An 18,252-nucleotide genomic window follows, 5' to 3' on the forward strand; every position below is an offset into this window, starting at 1 on the left:
ATCGAAAGAAAGAAAATCAAGGAGGTCATACTCCTGGGTGTCCCAAATTCTTGCACAAGAATCAGCCTATGCTGGGGGAGGGTCGGTATACTTTTGAGGAAGCCCAGGATTTCAACAGCTCCGACAACCCTAGTTTTCTGTGTCCCGGATGCCTAATACTGTCTGAAACTTCCTGGGATACTAAATAGATGCACATATTTTAAAACTTGGAGCCAGATTTCAAAGGTAGTCTGTGTGTTGTTCTACAGAAAGACTGCCTGTATTTGGTAGCTGTGCGTATAGCTGTTTGTGAATGGGGGTGGAAAGCCAGATTCATCAAGGCAGTTATCACATGGAAACTTTAGAGGCTGCCTCCAGTCCTTTTTGGAACAAGGCTGGGTATGAAAATCAATAGATAAACGCAAATGTAATTAAAATATTATCACAAAAATGGAAATCCATGTCAACTAGATCCAAGACAAGCATTTCGAAAGGGGATTTACGCAGAGAAAGGCGAGTTACAGGATCGCAGGGAGGGAAGGCATGGATTTCTAGATTCAGAGGTGAGATATGTAAAGTGCCGGGTTGGGTCTTGAATGCCTTCACTCTCAAGCTATACTCTTGGAGTCCGTGTCGGTGGGTGGCCTGGGGCAGAGCGGGGAGCCTGGGGAGGTCAAATCCGTGACGGAAAGGGGGTCGTTAAGGGGGTCAGTTTCCCCTGAGGAGAGCCTGCTTATTCTCACCGATACAGAAGGAGAACTTGAGACCGTGACCCTTGACTCTTCCCGTCTTTCTCCTTGAGGCCCCTCCCCTCCCCCGCCCTCTCCGAAGCTCCGAGGCGAGTTGGGGTTGAGCGGCGTTCCTGCCCCTCTGCCTGCCCAGGTCCCAGCCTGCAGGCTCGGGAGCCACCTCAGGTGGGAACCGGGAGCCCTTTCTTCTGCCTCTTGCCTGGGTTGCTGCACACCCCCCATCTCTGATTTAATCGTTGTTTCTTCCTTTCGTAACTATATTCTGAATTCCTGTACCATGAGTACTCTTTTCAACTTGAACCTGTCGGCAGAACAGTCAAACCTGGGAATCCCCGGAGACTGACTGACTCGGATGAAGTCCCTTGTGGTGGGGTCTTGGCCGCCTCCCTGTTCTTGCTGCCTTATTACTGACCTGATTTTAGGCCTCACAGGTTACCTCCTTTTTTTTTTTTCCTTAACTTTTTTCCTTCCAGTTTTATTGAGATCTAATTGACATACAACAACACTGTATACATTTTTCTTTTGGTCGGGGGGATAGGTAATTAGGTTTTATTTTATCTAAAAATGCTTTCCTTTTCTTTTTTTTAATGAGGTTTTTAATTAATTAATTAATTAATTTTAATGGAAGTGCTGGAGATTGAACCCAGGACCTGGTGCGCGCTAGGCACACACTCTACCACTGAGCTATACCCTCCCCCTCTCTCACCTGTTACCTCTTCATACCACCCTGGGGGCCTGAATATTTTCTTCAACTACAGAAGAGAATTGCCATTTATTGAGCACTTAGTATAGGGACCAGACTTTGCAGCCTCCCAGGAGGTATTGTCCCCATGGATGTCTCACGCTGTAGGACTTCAGGAAATAGTTATTAAAAGAAACAGCACTCATTAAAATAGATGTGGGAGGGGGTGCCGTCCCCCAGCTTTTGGCTCTGGGCTGTTTGGGAGGCAGCAGGGAGGAGGAGGAGGCCCTCCTGAGTTGGCTGGGAGGTTGGGGCACGTCACCACTGCACCAGCAGGCTGTCCTTGATGGACTTCCTCCAAGAAGCCCTCCACCTAAAGCCTGGGCTGCAGCGCCTCCACCCTCCGCCCCCTGTGATCCCATCCAACACAGAATGATGATCCCGAGAGTAATTTATAAGCCGACTCCCCTGACGTGGGCTCCAGCAAGTCCTGGCGGGCGTCTGCTGGCTTGGGGTGGGGGAGCAGCCCTGGCTGGTACAGCCGCTGAACACCTGCAGGCCCCAGAACTGTCCCCAGCCCGCCCTCTGCTGCAATCTCACGCCGGATCTCACGTTCCAGCTCGGATGCAGGGGAGAGAGATCAGACATAAAAACTCCAGGGGCTGAAAATTCCTCCCACAGGACATTCCTGCCCCCCACCCTTTCCAATGAAGCAGAAATTTTAACTCTTCGGGGCAAATTTTCAAAGCTGAGTAACTACCTATTACACTTTTAAATCCTGTTATTTGTTAACAGCATTTGAATGAGTAACTTGCTCCCATTGCTTTGAAAATGTATCTTATAATAGGTGAGCAGTGGGGATTAGAGATGTGAAGTTCTCCTGTGGTGCCTTCCGAGATGCCAGAGGCTGCTGGAAACTGGCATTCCAAGGCTGGTGAAAATGACTTTCTTTAGAAGAATGTAGAAGGAGGGTATCTTAAAGGAGAGAGGGGACAAAGATGATATCTATCCGTGTGGTGGAGACGATTTGGGGCCCACCTGCTGACCACTCTGTGCTTATTTGAGGACTCGTCCTGTGATCACTGTTTCAGACATGCTGCCCCTGGATTTTCTGGGCTGTTAGAGAAATAGACCTAGGCTTTCAGGGTAGAATAGGGCTGTCAATTGAAAGAAAAGATTCTGAGAACACCCTCGGGGTTCTCCCCCTTGATCACTCTGGCAGATGGCCGCCTTTCCACAGTAATGCCCAGTAACCCCACCCACTCCCCTAGGTCTGAGCGTGGTTATAGAAACTCTGGAACAAATGGGTATCTTTGGTGATGCTCGAGGCCCTCCAAGATGGACAGTTCCAAGATCCCTGCAGTCCTTCATCCCAGACGAGGACTGCAAAGCCATCCATGAAGGAGTGCTCAGTGCCGCCAAAGAATGGGGCCAGAGACCTTGTTGCATACCTGGGACCCCAGGCTCTGAGCTCAGCTCACAGCAGGAGGTAACATGGCTGGATCAGTGGATTCTCCAAATTGGCTGCACAGGAGAATCCTGTGGGGAGTTTTAAAAACTCCTGTTGCCCAACAATCCCCTCTCCCCAACAGTGCCCAACGAATCAGAATTTCTGGAGGAAGGACCCAAACATCAGTCATTTTTCAAGCTTTTGAAGTTATTCTAACAAGCAGCCAAGTGGTTGGGAGGATTCTGAGACTCTGAGACCCAGTGGGGAGAGAGGAGGTTTAGCAGCTTCAGACTGGAAGAAGTAAGCATTCAAGCAGAGAGGGCTTGGAATCCTCCTTCCTTTCCTACAAAAATTGCGATGTCCTTTGGGGGTGGAAATATTTCCACTTCTTCCTTTGGAAGGAGGATGCTACAGCTTAACTAGCTTAATTTTTTTAAAAAATAAACTCGACTATGGAATGTTTTTAAAGCTTTTTAAAAAACTGGAAATACTTTCAAACAGAAATTTCAAAAATAATATATAAAATCCGTGTATACTCATTATCCAAAAGCACACATTGTTAATATTTTGCCATATTTGTTCATATACATGTATACATCTGCATATAAGCATGCACACATATACATATACAATCTTTCCATGTGTGTATATATATATATACATATATACATACATTGTACCTATTTTTTCTGAACCATTTGAGGGTTAGTTGCACACTTCATGACCCTTCTCTATGTGTTGTACTCCCTTTAATATTCAGTGTATATTTCCTAAGTACATAAATATTATCTTATATAAACATAGTATTGTTATAAAATTCAGGAAACTTGACATTGCTATGATACTATAATCTACAATTCATATTCCAATATTGCCAATTGTTTCAATAATGTCTTTTATAGATTTTTGTTTTCCAATTCAGGGTCCAGTCTAGAATCATAAACTGCATTTGTGTACTGCTTAAACTTCCTGGTGCTGAAGAGAGCTTACATTAAAAATCTCTTATTGTATAACAACATAAAAAAGATGTCATCTGATCTTGAACATACTATTTTTCATTCCCCAAATTCATAAGCCAAAAAGTTTTTTATTAAAATTTCCTCAAAAATTAAGTGAAAAATTTCTCATGATTTTTCAGATTCCTTTAGATCTCAAAAACCTTGCAACATACTACCACATTTAATCTTTTCTCTCGTAGCACAGATATAGGATTGTTGTTTAAGGGAAACCTCCCACAGTAACTTTGTGATGCAGGAAACACTATCCCTGGCAATGTCTTGTCAAGAGATGGCCAAGAAAAGTTTGTTCAGTGAATGAATGAATGATCTCTTGCTTGGATTACTGCAGTGGACTCCTGGCTGGTTTCTTGCTTACATCCTTTCCCCTCCTCCCTCTCTCTTTTCTTTTTCTCCACAACCCAGCAACCAGAATGATCCTTTTAAAACATTAGAGTGTGCCTCTGTTCACACTCCCAACACCCTCTATGTCTTCCCAACTCATTCAGAATAAAAGCCAGCATCCTCAAAATTACCTACAAGGCCCTGTCTGATTTATCCTCCAGGGACCCCTTAAGCCCATCTACCCTCCTGCTCTGATGTCATCTTTAACTACCCCTCTATCCCTTGTTCACTCTGCTGGGGCCATGCTGGCATCCTTGTGATTTCTCAAAGGTGTGAGGCATACTCCTGCCTCAGGGCCTTTGTACTTGCTTACAATTCTATTCTTCTCCTGTCTGTCCACCTAGCTTGTCCATTACATTGTTCACATCTTTATTCAAATATTAATCCCTTCACCTTTGTCCAAGCTCCACTCTCTAGGAGGTTCCTCCTTGTGCATTTATCCCTCTCCTGCACATCTGAGTGGACTCTGAGGGCTTTGCAGCATTCCGAGCCCACTTACAATTTATGGAAAGTTGGGGACCCACATTTCTGCCTTCTCTCTTTAATTTCTCTCTGCAAAGCAGCCAGTATTTTTGGAACTTTTCTCTTCATTGAAATGTCTTGTCAAATGCAGCCAACGGCAATGCAAACTTCACATTCTACTATGCAAATTCTACCCGTAGTCCAGGGATTGGCAAATAGCAGCCAACAGGCCAAATCCAGCACACTGCCTCTTTTTGTAAATACAGTTTTATTGGAACATAACCATGCTCAGTTCGTTTATGTATTGTCTGTAGCAGTCTTCATGCTACAGTGGAAGACTTGAGTAGTTGCAAAAGAAACCATATGGTCCCTGAGGTGCAGAGATTATGATCTAGCTCTGTTCAAAAAAGTTGGCTGACTCTGTCGTAGACTTATAAATGCAGTCAGCTCACAGATTGCTTTCCAAGTTATCATGGCCCAACTTTACTCAACTTTTTGCTACCATGAATCATAGATTGCCATCTGTCTAGCTTGACTGCTACACTAAAGCCACACATCTTAAATTTCTTTCATATAGCAATACCCCCTCTTGGTGCTAGTCAAAATAATTGACAATAGCTGATACATTGAAATCAGAGGTTTAACCTGAAAAAAGCTTGTTCATCGCTCACGTAAAGTCTGAAGTCCGGTGGGCAACCATTCTCCATTGTGGAGCTGTACTATCTGAAGGGCGTGACCTCCAAAGTCACTCAACAGTGTAAGAGAGAGGTGGAGAAGGAATGCTGTTCTCAAGTGCCTTTCCTTTCATTGGTCAGACTAGTTATAAAACCCCAGTCTCAACATAAGGGGGACTGGGATATTTAGAGGACCATTTGAATGTTTGATGAGTTCTTTTTTGGGGGGGTGGGGGAGATAATTAGGTTTATTTATTTATTTTTAGAGGAGGTACTGGAGATTGAACCCAAGACCTCATGCATGCTAAGCATGCACTCTTCCACTTGAGCTATACCTTCCCCCTGTTTGATGAGTTCTAATCAGTCTTTGTAAGTTTGATCCTTCATCTCTAGGCAAGATCAGATCTAAACCCATCCCCATAGAGCCTCTTGGAGCATCCCATGGAATGGGAATCCACGGTCTATTCCAGAGGGCCTGGAAGTCTTTCCTCATATCCAGCTAAAGCAACGAGAGTATTCTATCTTGACATCTCCTGATTCATGGGAAGGAGTAATTTGATAAAAGGTAAGGTGTGTGTGAAGGAGAGGGGTGGGTGGAGAAAAGACTTGTGAGAAAGAAAGGGCTACATGAAGTCAAAAAGCAAAGCCAAAATGACGATCTTTAGAAGCCTGTGAACAGCAGTGCTTTTTAGAGCAGAGGCACCATTTGAATCCAGACTATCATTATGGCTACAAAGCTACTTACTTATTTCAATGTTATTATTTAATACAGTGAATCAAGCATTTTATGACTTGAAGTAACTTCAAAAATAAACTTTGGTTTCCTCAAGTCATTGAAGAAGGGTTCAGACTTCATTTCTGCTTACTAGATCAACGTAGCCAATTGCATTTTCTATCAAAAGGAAATGTTTAGAGAGCTTTTGGGGAGGGCTGGGTCTTTGGCTTGAGAGATAGAAATGTGGGCTGTATGCCCGGCTCTTTTTCTGACCCTGTTCAGGATCCTAAGAAGTCATATAACCTTCTTAGAACCTCGGTTTCTGCCTCTGAAACAACCACTGCTTGCTTCCTCGGGCAAGTGGGATGATTAATAATGACACATTGTTAGCAAAGTTCTTTTGAGGTCTTTGGATGAAAGACAGCCTATAAACTCTGCTGAAGATTTACTGTCTTAGTACAGGAATGGCAGCCGGCAGTACTGCACTAATTAATGTTGACCAAAGTAAACGTTCTCCATTCATCCTGACAAAGACAGGCTTTTCAGCTCTTGAAAGTATGATGAGAGAGGGTGTGGTCCGAATATATTAATACTGCTCAGAAAGATACTTTGGATCTATATCTGTTTCATCACTTGGAGTATTAGCTAGAATCAGCCATCTAGACTTATAATTATGTAACAGCTCATGATGAACAAAACAGGTAGGTAGCATAGTTTTGTCCCTTGACTTGGGTATGAAAAGAACAACAAGGATTACTACCCCAAAAGTTAAGACCAGAATTCTGGTAAAATAAGAAAAATCTATCAGAGAAATAGGGAGCAGCGTGTGAGGACCGCCTTTGCTGTGCATCCTGAGTCGTTAGACAGGAAGGCCTGTGCTGGTCACATTGGGAGGTTAGAGAGAGATGTCAGAGCTGCCATTCACTCCCAACATCCAGGTCTCTCACCCATTCAGCCCATCAACAGGGGCTTGAACCTACCTGTGACCATGTTACCTGGGCATTGTAGGTGATGTCTCTGGTTATGTGAAAAGAGTTAAAGAATATGAGTCCAAGAGACTGTCAGCTCTGCCACTAGCTGTGCAAACCTGAGCAGACTCTTTTCTGGGCCTCACATGCCTTATCTATACATTGAAGGCACTGAACTAATAATAAAACTACTATTCACTGGACATATGAAGTACCAGGCCTTTGCTAGATACTGTGTGTGCCTTATCTTATTTAATCCTCCGAGGTAGGGGCTATTACCTTCATTTAATGGATAAAACTGTGGCCCAAAGAGGTTACAAAGTACTTTATGCACAGACATTTATTTGATAAATAGTTACTGGGCGTCTCCTGTATTTCAGTTATCAAGAGTCAAGGAAAGACATTTGGTCCTCAACCTCGATGAGCTCAGACTCTGGAAGGGCCTCACAGTGTCTGTCCTCATCTGTCCAGGTGTTTATGGTGTAACAACGTAATACAGACTGGGTGGCTTAAACAACAGAAATTTACTTCTCACAGTTCTGGTGGCTAGAAGTCCAAGATCAGGGTGCAGCATGTTCTGGTCCTGGTGAGAGCCCTCTTCTGGGTTGCAGACTTCCAACTTCTCGCTGCATTTTCACGTGTTGGAGAGCAGAGAGGGGAAGCAAGCTCTCTAGTGACTCTTAAGGGTACAAATCCCATCCATGGAGGATCCACCTTCATGGCCTCATCTAATCCTGATTGCCTCCCAGTGGCCCCACCTTCTGATACCACCACATTGGGCAGTAGGGGTTCAACATATGAATTTGTGGGGGACACAAACATTCGGTCCATCAAAGAGTCATTACTGGAAGGTGGAAGATTGGGGATTTGAGCTTAAATCTGTCTAAGATCTTAGCCTTTTCAAAGACTGGATCAGTATGCAAACATGCTGGTATATCTCCCATCTTAACAAACAAATGAACAACCAACAGACAAATACCTTCTCTTGATCCCACATCACCCAGCAGCTACTGGCCCATCTTTTTGCTCTTCCTTATACCACTTCTGTAATGAGCTGTCTGCACTTCTTGTCTCCAATGCCATTCTTCCTCTTCTGTCTTATAGTCTCCCCCCAGGCTTTTGTCCCCACCAAGCCACTGAAGTCTCACCATGGTGATCAAGGATCTCCACAATCAATGACCTTATTCCCTATCTATCTTCCCCACCAGCCTATGTGCTTCCCCACATGCAGAGTCCAATGGCAGCTCTCACTCCTCATCTTTATTGATTTTGCAGAAGCATTTGACATAGTCAATCCCTCCCTCCCCCCTAACGTGCTTTCTCAACGTGGCTTCCAGGACTCTCCTTCCTCTTGGTTTTTGTTTCGATCTCCCCGGTTGCTCTTTCTCAGTCTTGTTAGGGTGTGCTCTTCTCCCTAGATTTTTAGCGTGGCCACACTCCAGGGCTCAGATCTTGGGCCTCTCCTCTTTTCCATCTACACTCATTTTCTTGGTGATAACACCCAGTTTCAAAAGTTTTCATACTGTGTTTATGAAGATGACTCCCAAACTTAGACCTTTGATCCAAACCTCTCAGGTTTCAAATTTGAGAAACCAGTGGTCACTCAGCATCTCCACTTGGATGTGTGATGGACATCCCAAATTGGCATGTTCAGAATCACACCCTCGTCTTTTCACTGAAACCTGTTCTACTGGCAGCTTTCTGCATCTGGGATGATTGTAACTTTATCCTTCCAGTTTCCTAAGCCAAAACCCTTGACTCATTCTTCGCTCCACTCTTGCTTGCAGACTCCACATTCTTAGGAAACCCATTTTGCTTTACCTTCAAAATGTATTTGGAAACAAACCAGTTCTCACCACTCCCACTGCTACTACCCTGCCCCAAGCCACCATTAACTCTTACGTGGCATCCTCTCTGTGCTGCACTTTGTGCCAGAAGCCAGGGCAGATAAATAGGACATGTCCCTGCCCATAGAGCTCACATGGTCCGGTAGGGAAGAAATACAGGGAATTAGGTCATTGAGATTCATTGTGATAAGCACTATAACAGAGACACGGACATTTAGAGGAGGGGATGCAATCTCTATATCCCCTTCCAGCTCGGATGTTAAAGCTGCTCACTTTAAGCTTACATCTTTAAACTAAACTAACCCACAATGTGCTAGGCATCCTAAGGCCAATTAAAGTGAGCCTGGGGTTCCATCCATGGCTACTAGACCCATTTGCTTGTAATGTTTAACACCTATCTTTCCGCCTTCAATCTTTGCCTTCTGTTCCCTGTGTCACACTCACTGATGGATGAGTTTAGAGGCAGCACTCAGAATTTCCGGGCATTGACATTATTGTGTGTTTTCCTGGCTGTGGCCTACACTGACTTCCTTTCTCCTGGCAACTCACTGGACCTGCTCTGGCCCTAGGGACTGAGCTCCAGTGTCCCAGCTGGTGCCGAGTGCACAGAATGTGGCAGTGCTGTATACCCTGACAGTACCTCAAATTTCCATTAAAGTGCTGCTTAATGAAGACCAATGGGCCCTGGCACCCTGAGGGGGAGAAATGTCTATTTATCCATCCTTTCTATTTGCTTTTGACAGCCCCCCCTTAATCTAGGCGCACTAGTTTCCCTCCTTTCCTCCATTCTTTCCAGCCAATCACGACATGACTTCCATTTACGTATTCCTAAACCACGTCCTTGGCTACATCTGTCCCAGCTAAAAGCCTGCAAAGTCTCTTTATTATCTACTTAATATGTCCAAATCCATTGGCAATCAAGTTCCTCCATTACTTGGCCTCAAACTTCTCCCTTCTTATCTCCCAGCCATACTTCTACATAACCATGCCCTGTCCACTCGTGGAGGCCATAGCAGGCATGTACTCTCTCATCGTCATGCCTCTTCTTAAGCTCTCCCCTTTGTCAAGACTGTGCTTCACCACTTCTCCCCTGAGGCAGTATCATCAAGGCTCAAGTCTCTCCTTCTCCCAGCTCACTATGGCCCCTCTGAAGTCATAGCCCCCTGGTCTGTCTCACCAGCAACTACTCATGTCCTTGCTTCCTTGCAGTATCTCTTGCAACGTAGTTTTTATTGTTTTATTTTTCTGCTCTTACATGATATTGAGCCTCTTGCTGGTTACGTCTTCTCTCTGGCTCTGCCGTGAATCCTCCACCTGGCACAGTGGGAGAGCACAGACTTTGGAGTCAGACAGACATGGGTGTAATGCCAGTTTTCTTATTGACTAGATATGTGACTTTGAGCAGGTCACTTAACCTGGAGCCTCAGCTTCCTTATCTGTAAGATGGGGATAACAACGATCTCATAAGATTGCTGTGAGAATCAAATAAGATGATGTACATGAAACCGCCTAAGAGTGCATGGCTCACAGTATTTTCTCCCTCTTTGTGCTCCACGTGGAGACTTGTACGTAGCACATTTTGAAAAATTTATTGATTTGGCTTTGAAATAACATGTCTATTGTGAACGTGGACAATTAGAGAAGAGTCATAGAATAAATACAGACACCCATTTCTGCAATACACTTTTGCAGAAGGAAATGCTCAGGGTCCAAAAATGGAGTGAAAGCTAAGGAGTTTCAAGCAGTTAATGATACTTTGTCCTTGGGGGGCAAAATTGTCAAGTTTGAATTTCATTGCCCATTCAGGGACCGAGATAAGGCCTTAAACTGAGACTCCTACAGAGAGCCAATATCTTTTAAAGGCACATTCTGGAAAATTCTGCACATGAGTACAAGGTTCTGGGTAAGAAAAAAAAATTTCCCTTCTGAGAAATTGTAACCTGAAGCCAATAGTAACTAAAGAGTTTCATCCACAGGGGTTATTCAAATATTACAGGTTCAAATTCACACTACCTAAGTGGTAGGGGAGTCCCTAAGAATTGGACATGAGAAACATCCTGAGCTGGTCACAAGGCTGGCTGAAGCAAATGCAAAAGCCTCCTTGAAAATACGCTTGCCCTCCAGGCTACACAGAAATCCCACACCCTTGTACATTAGCCTACAATCCAAGATTATGAAACATGTGAGAAAACAATCTCACAGAAAACAGGAGAAATAAACAAAAAACAGAGCAACAACTAGAGCAGCAGAATTGAGCCCCAAGTTAGCAATATTTACTGCAATGGTAAATATTAGACCTGGGCCTGTATTCAAGGAGCATCCAATCAGCCTGGGACGCAATTTGTGAACAGTATAAGGCAATGCAGACAAATCCCAAGTTAAAAATGGCTTGTATTCCACCAAGTAATTTGAATATGATATTCAGCTATCAGACTGTCACTTCCTTAGAGAACATTGTTTTGCCCAGTAGATCACAAAAACTTTAGGAATCCAGAAGCCAGAAAGTCTTGAGGACACTACAGCACAGTTTCTAGCACAAATCTGTGCTCAAAAAAAGTGGTTAAATTAATTCATGAATGAACGAATGAGGCAGCTAGCTCTGACCCAAGGTCCAGGTCTGCAGAGCCTGGGGCCTGGGGCTGTTGCCTTGTTGTTTATTTCTGCTGTTTCCTGTGAGGTTGCTTCCTTGTGTGTTTCAGAATCTCTTGGAGAAGGAGAAAGAGAAAATATTTCAATTTTCTTTCTAAGGCACAAGCCCAGCTGTCTGGAAACCTTGTAAGCAGGTAAGTACAGCTCACGTGAGACCCTCTTCCCCTTCCCCTGTCTGGCTTCTGGAGCTTTTTCCTCCCTGGTCCTAAACCCAGGGATGCAGGGACTCCTGGAGGTCTTCCTACTCCCAAACGCCCTCCTGCTCTTAATGCCCATCTTTTCAGTGCCTGGGATCTTAGCTCCCTGTCCTGGGGAGAGCACTCAGACTGGGCTTAGGGGAAGATATGAACGGTTATTCACCTCCCAGAGGTGGCCGCGGCTATAAGGGATGCTTGTTTCCCCAAGTGAGTCTCTAGCTGGGATGACAAAGTGAAATGAATGCATTCCAGCCATGTGGTCTGGATGGGGCTGGAGATGAAAACCTTTTCCCAGGCCCACCTTCCTGAGAGCCCACCTTTGGGGGGCATCTTCATTCATTCATTCATTTAATATTTATCAAATGCCTACTTCTATTCAAGGCCCTGGAGATGCAGTGATGAACAAGACTGAAAATAACCATGTTTCTAAGGAGTTTTCAAGTTAGGAGAGGAGACAGAAAACAAAAACAAATGTATGGACAAGATGAAAGCAGAGAGTGATAAATGCTATTTAAAAAACAACAGAGGTTGAAGGGAAGCAGAGCAAACCTGCCTCCCTCCCATGTATTGCCTCTGCCCTGTCATCTCTCTTAAACCCAAAGTTTTTTTTTAAGCTTCAGTTTCTCTTGAGCTGCCTGTCTTGGTAGCTGGCTCTGGCTAATGGGCCGAGGTGGGAGGGGAGTGAGTATATAGAGGTGTCGAATGTTGTAGAAGTGTCTTGATCGCAGGGTGATAACTGCTATCACTCGATCTGATTCCTCTATGGTTCACTCACATGCTTGAGGAAAGTGGAAAGTTCTTTCTTTTCTCTGTGTAAGTTTCGAGGGACCACTCATCGATGGATTTTCTCTATCTTGCTGTGTTTTTTTTTAAAATAAATTTTGGGGAGAGGTAATTGGGTATTTATTTATTTAAATAGAGGTACTGGGGATTGAACCCAGGACCTCGTGCATGCACACACTCTACCACTGAGCTATACCCTCCCCCAGCCTTACTGTTAATTCAGCCTAGAAAGGGAAGTTTTCCCACCTGTAGCCTTTTGAAACAAAGGTGGTGTGGGGAGTGGTGATCAAGGCAATGATTAAGCGGTCCTAAGGAGAATGTGAGCTTGCATTCATTTCTGCCCCAGTAGCCTGGGCTTCTTTGAGGAGACTGTTGACAAAGGAACTTGAGAAGGCAGAAAGCACTTTCCATAAGAGGATGCTCTGAAGTGCGGGAACATTCTGCGGGTGATGGTCAGTGGACCACTCTTCAGGAAGTCCATGACTCGAGACACCTCAATCCAACCACGGACCTCCGAGGCTCCAGCGGCTGAAAGAGCCCTGAGGGGAGCCGCCTGCCTAGCCCTCCGATGGAGGGTTGTTCTCCTAGAGAAGCTACCGTGCCTCACGGAGTTTCCTTGAAACTCCTTATCCTCTCTTGGTGCTGGGCAGCCCTCGGGGTGCGGAAGCTTCAGCTGAACCGAGAGCTCTTGTTGCAGCCTGAGCACTTCCCTCTTGTCCTGATCTCGGCAGCTCACAGATCTCAACCCCCTGGAAGAAAAAGTCTTTTATACTTGAACTTGTAGTAAGGAGGGCTTAAACTTTCGCCCTGTGCAGAAAAGAGGGGGAAAAAACCCCAATTGTTTGTGAAGGTTTTTCTTCTAGATTCTTTCGATGTGTTATTCCAAATCTTGTCCTATATCTTTCTTGAGAATAAAAGAACCAACAACTCAGTGCATCTTGTGCCAGAACCACTTCTCCTGGTCTCCCTCCACATCTCTCTCTGCATAGCTCTCTGTCCCTGTCTGTCTCTCTACCCATATACCCTCTGTTGAACCCACAATTTTTCTTCCCTTCCTGTTTTATGTCTGTCCTTCCTCCCCACCACATCTCTGCCCAGCTCCATTCTCACCGTCTCCCACCAGGGCTAGCACAATAAGACTCCTAATAAGTGTCCAGCTCTATGGTCTCACATCATTTTTTTTTAATTTGGAGGAGAAATGTAGGCTGAATATCAAGTTTCAAATGATTTCTAGTTTTTCTTAAATGTAGTATCATGAAAGGGACTTGGGGTATGTGATAAAGAAACGTTGATGATTGAGATCAGCCAAAATTCAAGAACTATGGAAAATGCATAAACTGTTACGTGTGATTTGATTAAAATCCTTTGCATTCATAATTATTCACCTACAATGATAAATGAATGCTGTCAGAAATAATTCCAATTCAAACTTATGTGGCATATGCAGAAAACCCCATATTGATTCTATAGATATATACTGGAATGATGGAAAATAGAAATCATGTATGTTTAATTTTATACTATATTTTAAAAATGAAGAAGAGCAGCTCTAGACCTTCTGGCACAATCATTAGACATTTATTTATTGTTTGTTATAGGTAGAACAACTGTGCAAGAATAAATAAATGGTTATAATGTCTCTTTTTCTTTCCTCCCCTCACCAGAAGTTAACAGAGGCACTGGAGATTGAACCCAGGACCTTGTGCATGCCAAGCATGCACTCTACCCCTAAGCTATACCCCTCTACCCGCTACAATAGCTCTTAAAAAGTTAAATATGGATTTTAAAAAAAGGATCATTTGGCAGCTTTAGATCCACACAAATACTAATTTGATTTGCATTTTTTCATATGCTTATTTGCTTGCCATGCCTATATTTTCTTTAGTAAGGTATCTTTAAACCTCTTGCTATTTTAAAAATTGGGTCATTTGCTTTCCTTACGTTATTTTAAAAAAGCCTCTCCTCATCACTGCTTCGGTCCGTTATCATTATTAGTCAGAAGCTCCTTATTACCTACAGGATGAGTCCAAACATCTTACAGTGATGTAAATAATGCCCTCATAATCTACCCCTGACAGGCTGCCCACCATTTCTTTCTGTTCCTAAAACATATTCTTTTCAAAGCTGAACTATACTATTTAATGTTCTCAGGTGCTGCACTGAACTCTCTGATTTTGTCACTTGCTGTGTCCCTTGCCCTGCTTTCCAGGTGAGTTCCTACTCATTTCTCAAGGCCCAGATGAGAAACTTTGGAATTTTGAGAAGACGTTAGGATTCCTTGCTATGTTGTGTTGTTACTATGATAACGTATTTCTTCTCTATTTCTGCTTAACAAATTGCCTGAAAACTTACTGACTTAACAAACATTCATTCGCTCTCAGTGTCTGTGGGTCAGGAACTGGGAGTGGTGTAGCTGGGTGGCTCTGGTTCTCCGTATCTCATGAGGTTGCAGGCAGAATGTCAGTGGGGACTGCAGTCATCTGAAGGCCTGACTGAGCCTGGAAGATCCACTTCCAAGCTCAGTCATGTGGCTCAGCAGGAGGCCTTAGTTCCTTGCTGGCTGCTGGTTGGAAGCCTCAGCTCCTCACCAACTGGGTGGGCCTTTTCTTACAACACGGCACCTACCTTCCCCAGAGACTCACCTGAAAGAGAGAGGCAGAAACCACACTATCTTTTATGACTCAGTCCTGAAGGTGCCAGACCATCACTTCAGCTGTATTCTACTGGTCACACAAACCACGAGATATGGTGAGCCAGAACCACCCAGCTACACAACTTCCCAGCTTCTGACCCACAGAACCTGTGAGCGAGTTTGGTCTGGTGGGGAACTGGACCACACCGAGTACAAATACTAGCAGGCCTGGATCATTAGGGCACCTCCTGGTATCCTCTTAGAAGCTGGCTATGACAAGAAGTAACTAAGAGCATAGACTCAAAATTCGTAAGACCCAGAATCAAATCCTGGCTCCACCCCGTGTTAGCTGTGCTATCATACGTGTTACGTCTCTGAGCTCTGATTTCCAATTCTGTGAAATATGTATGATAGTATTGACCATAAAGAATTGATGTTGGGCCTAAAAAAGATGATTTACCAAAAAAGTACTTGGCTTGTAGTAAGCATTTAATAAATGTTAACTATTATTAAGGTGATCTCAGTTAACAGCCTCCTTAAGCCAGTCCCCAAAGATGCTCCCACATAGCCCTCTCATGTTCTCACTTGGCTTCTTCCCCTGGGCACTCACTCTCACAGACAGGTGTGTTTAGACCTCTCTGCCCAGCCACTTTTTCCACCGTTTCACTCTACTTTTACTTACAATCTCAGTCTTCTCTAACAATAAGGTTGCAATTCTGTTCCCCTACATCCCAAAGGTGTGAGTGAGATAATGTGTGCATCCTTAGGTTAAAACTTCAAGTTTGCTTGTTTGTTGACACCACCCCATGTGTGGCCACCTGCTCCAGACCTCTGGGCCTCTTCCTCACTAGAATTATTTCCATGTCACTTTTATTCCTTTATCAGTGCTGAGTGTATTCTTATTACCAGGCCCATGCTTGGTGCCTGGATTATAAGATCATGAAGACAGGGAGAACCCGGCCTTTGAACCTCAGTGTTATTTCATATCATCATCATCCTATTTCCTTTGGGTATATTTTCTCCTCTTTCTTCCTTAGATGACAGTTTTATTACTAATAACCACCAACTTTTGAGCACTATCTTTGTGCCAGACTCTGCATTCATGTTACCTTCTGACAATCCCACTATCACCCAAAGAAGCAATGGACATGCTAACTGGGATCCTAAACCCTCCAGTCTCCTATCTAGGACTTCAGGTTATGAGAGATTTCTTCTGCTTGAATTATTCTTTCTATGTGTTGGTTACACCCTCCTGACTACCCCTCCTCACTGCAAGCCCGCAATCAGCCTTTCTTTGCTTTGTTCTGGGCTCTAGGAGCCTCACCCCTCTGGAAGGCATCACTACAGCCCTTTGGCCTGCTGTTTCCCTTTGGGTTCAGACAAAGCGAGGCCCTGGCCAGAGGTTAAACGGCAGCAGGAGGTGAGATTGGAGCACTTCTTTCCAGAAGTCCCTCCGTGGCCGCAGCTCCTGCTGGCGTGGTGGGAGGGAGATGCCTCCTCCAAGCCTCCAGCTCTTACATGGCTCATTCCCTTTCAGACCCAGGGGTGGTAGTGCCTTCCAGGTGCTGCACATTATGGCTGATACTAAACAATTGTCTTGACTCTGTGAACTTGCAAAAGACACTATTCACCATCGTGGTTTCCCCCTCAACATTACTTCTGCTCAAGGAACACATTTCACAGCAAAAGAAGTGAGGCAACAGGTCCCTGTCCATGGGATGTACCATTCTTACCTTGTAAGCAGCAGCAGGCCAGGTAGATGTTAGAGTGGACTAGCCTACGGAAGACCTAGCCATAGCACCGATCGGGAGACACCACCGTGAAAGTTTAGGGTTTCGTTTAACAGGATGCAGGATACACTTTGAATCAGCAACCCATACATGTTTCTGTTTTCCCACAAAAATAAAATATACAGGACCAAGTATCAAGGGGTGGACACACTTACTCACAGAACTCTGTTCTGATTTTTGGAGGTGAGTACCCAAGGGAAGAATGTTTGCACCTGGGGCCACAACAGGCTCCGCTGAAGTGAACCATCACGGGCTCATAGTGTCACAAAACTAAAAGGCAAAAAAGGGACTTACTCTCTCTGCTGGGGTGACAGGTTCTGATGACAAGGAGACATTGGATGGCTGCCACCCAATGAGGACATGGAGGACCGTGCATGGAGCCTAGGGGGTACTTGGGGGCACCACTTGGTACTTCTGTGTCCAATAGTGAGACTTAACAGAAAAATGGGCAGAACCACTAAGGATTCAGACTCTTCAGATTTTGAAAGTTGAGGCCATTCTAGCAGGTAAAGAACCCACACCAGCTGATATGCTGGCTGAGGGCAAAGGAAGGAAACATAGGATGAGGAGAACAGGAAGGAAGTCATAAATTTCAACTCTGCCTGGTGATCAGCTGCAGAAACAAGGACTGTCACCACTATGCATGCTTCCTTCCACACATGTTTGCTCACATGTGTCCTTAACATACACTTATTTCTGCTCTTTCCATCTCTTCCTTCCCTTATAATTTGTATGAGTATTGGTGGTGGTGGTAAACTTGAAAATTAATCTTTGGTTGCAAAACATTCAGGTGGGGCTGGTGTTCGCATTACCCAGAGACAGACGCTATGACTGTCATCCGGAAATGGACACCTTTGCTTCTGGGATGTTGTGTCTTTCCTCTCTGGGAGGGGTGAGGGTGTCTCACTTGCACAAAGGATAGTTGCATTTTGTTAGGCAGAAGCATAAAACTCTATAGTTGTATAGAAGTCCAAGTGTGCATGGAAGGTTGTGCATGAATGCTGAGTGGCCAACAGGTGGGCTTTTCTGGTCACTCAGCTCTGATTTCTCAGCTCCAAACCCATCCTTCTAGTCTCAGCATTTTTGTCCTGGGACTGGGACTCTGTCCTTACGTGATTCTTTGGCCAGTGGTTCCCCTGTTAGGTTCTGTCGGTAAGCGGTGCTCGGAAGGGAGCTGGAAGGCAGGAGGAGGAAGAAAGGTCTTGCATCAGTCAGTGTTGGCTTCCTGCTCCTGTCAGCATCCTCTGAGCAGTGGTTTGTCACCCTGCAGTGGCA

This window comes from Vicugna pacos, chromosome 10 (assembly GCF_048564905.1).
Source record: "Vicugna pacos chromosome 10, VicPac4, whole genome shotgun sequence".
NCBI classification, from domain to species: Eukaryota; Metazoa; Chordata; class Mammalia; order Artiodactyla; family Camelidae; genus Vicugna; species Vicugna pacos.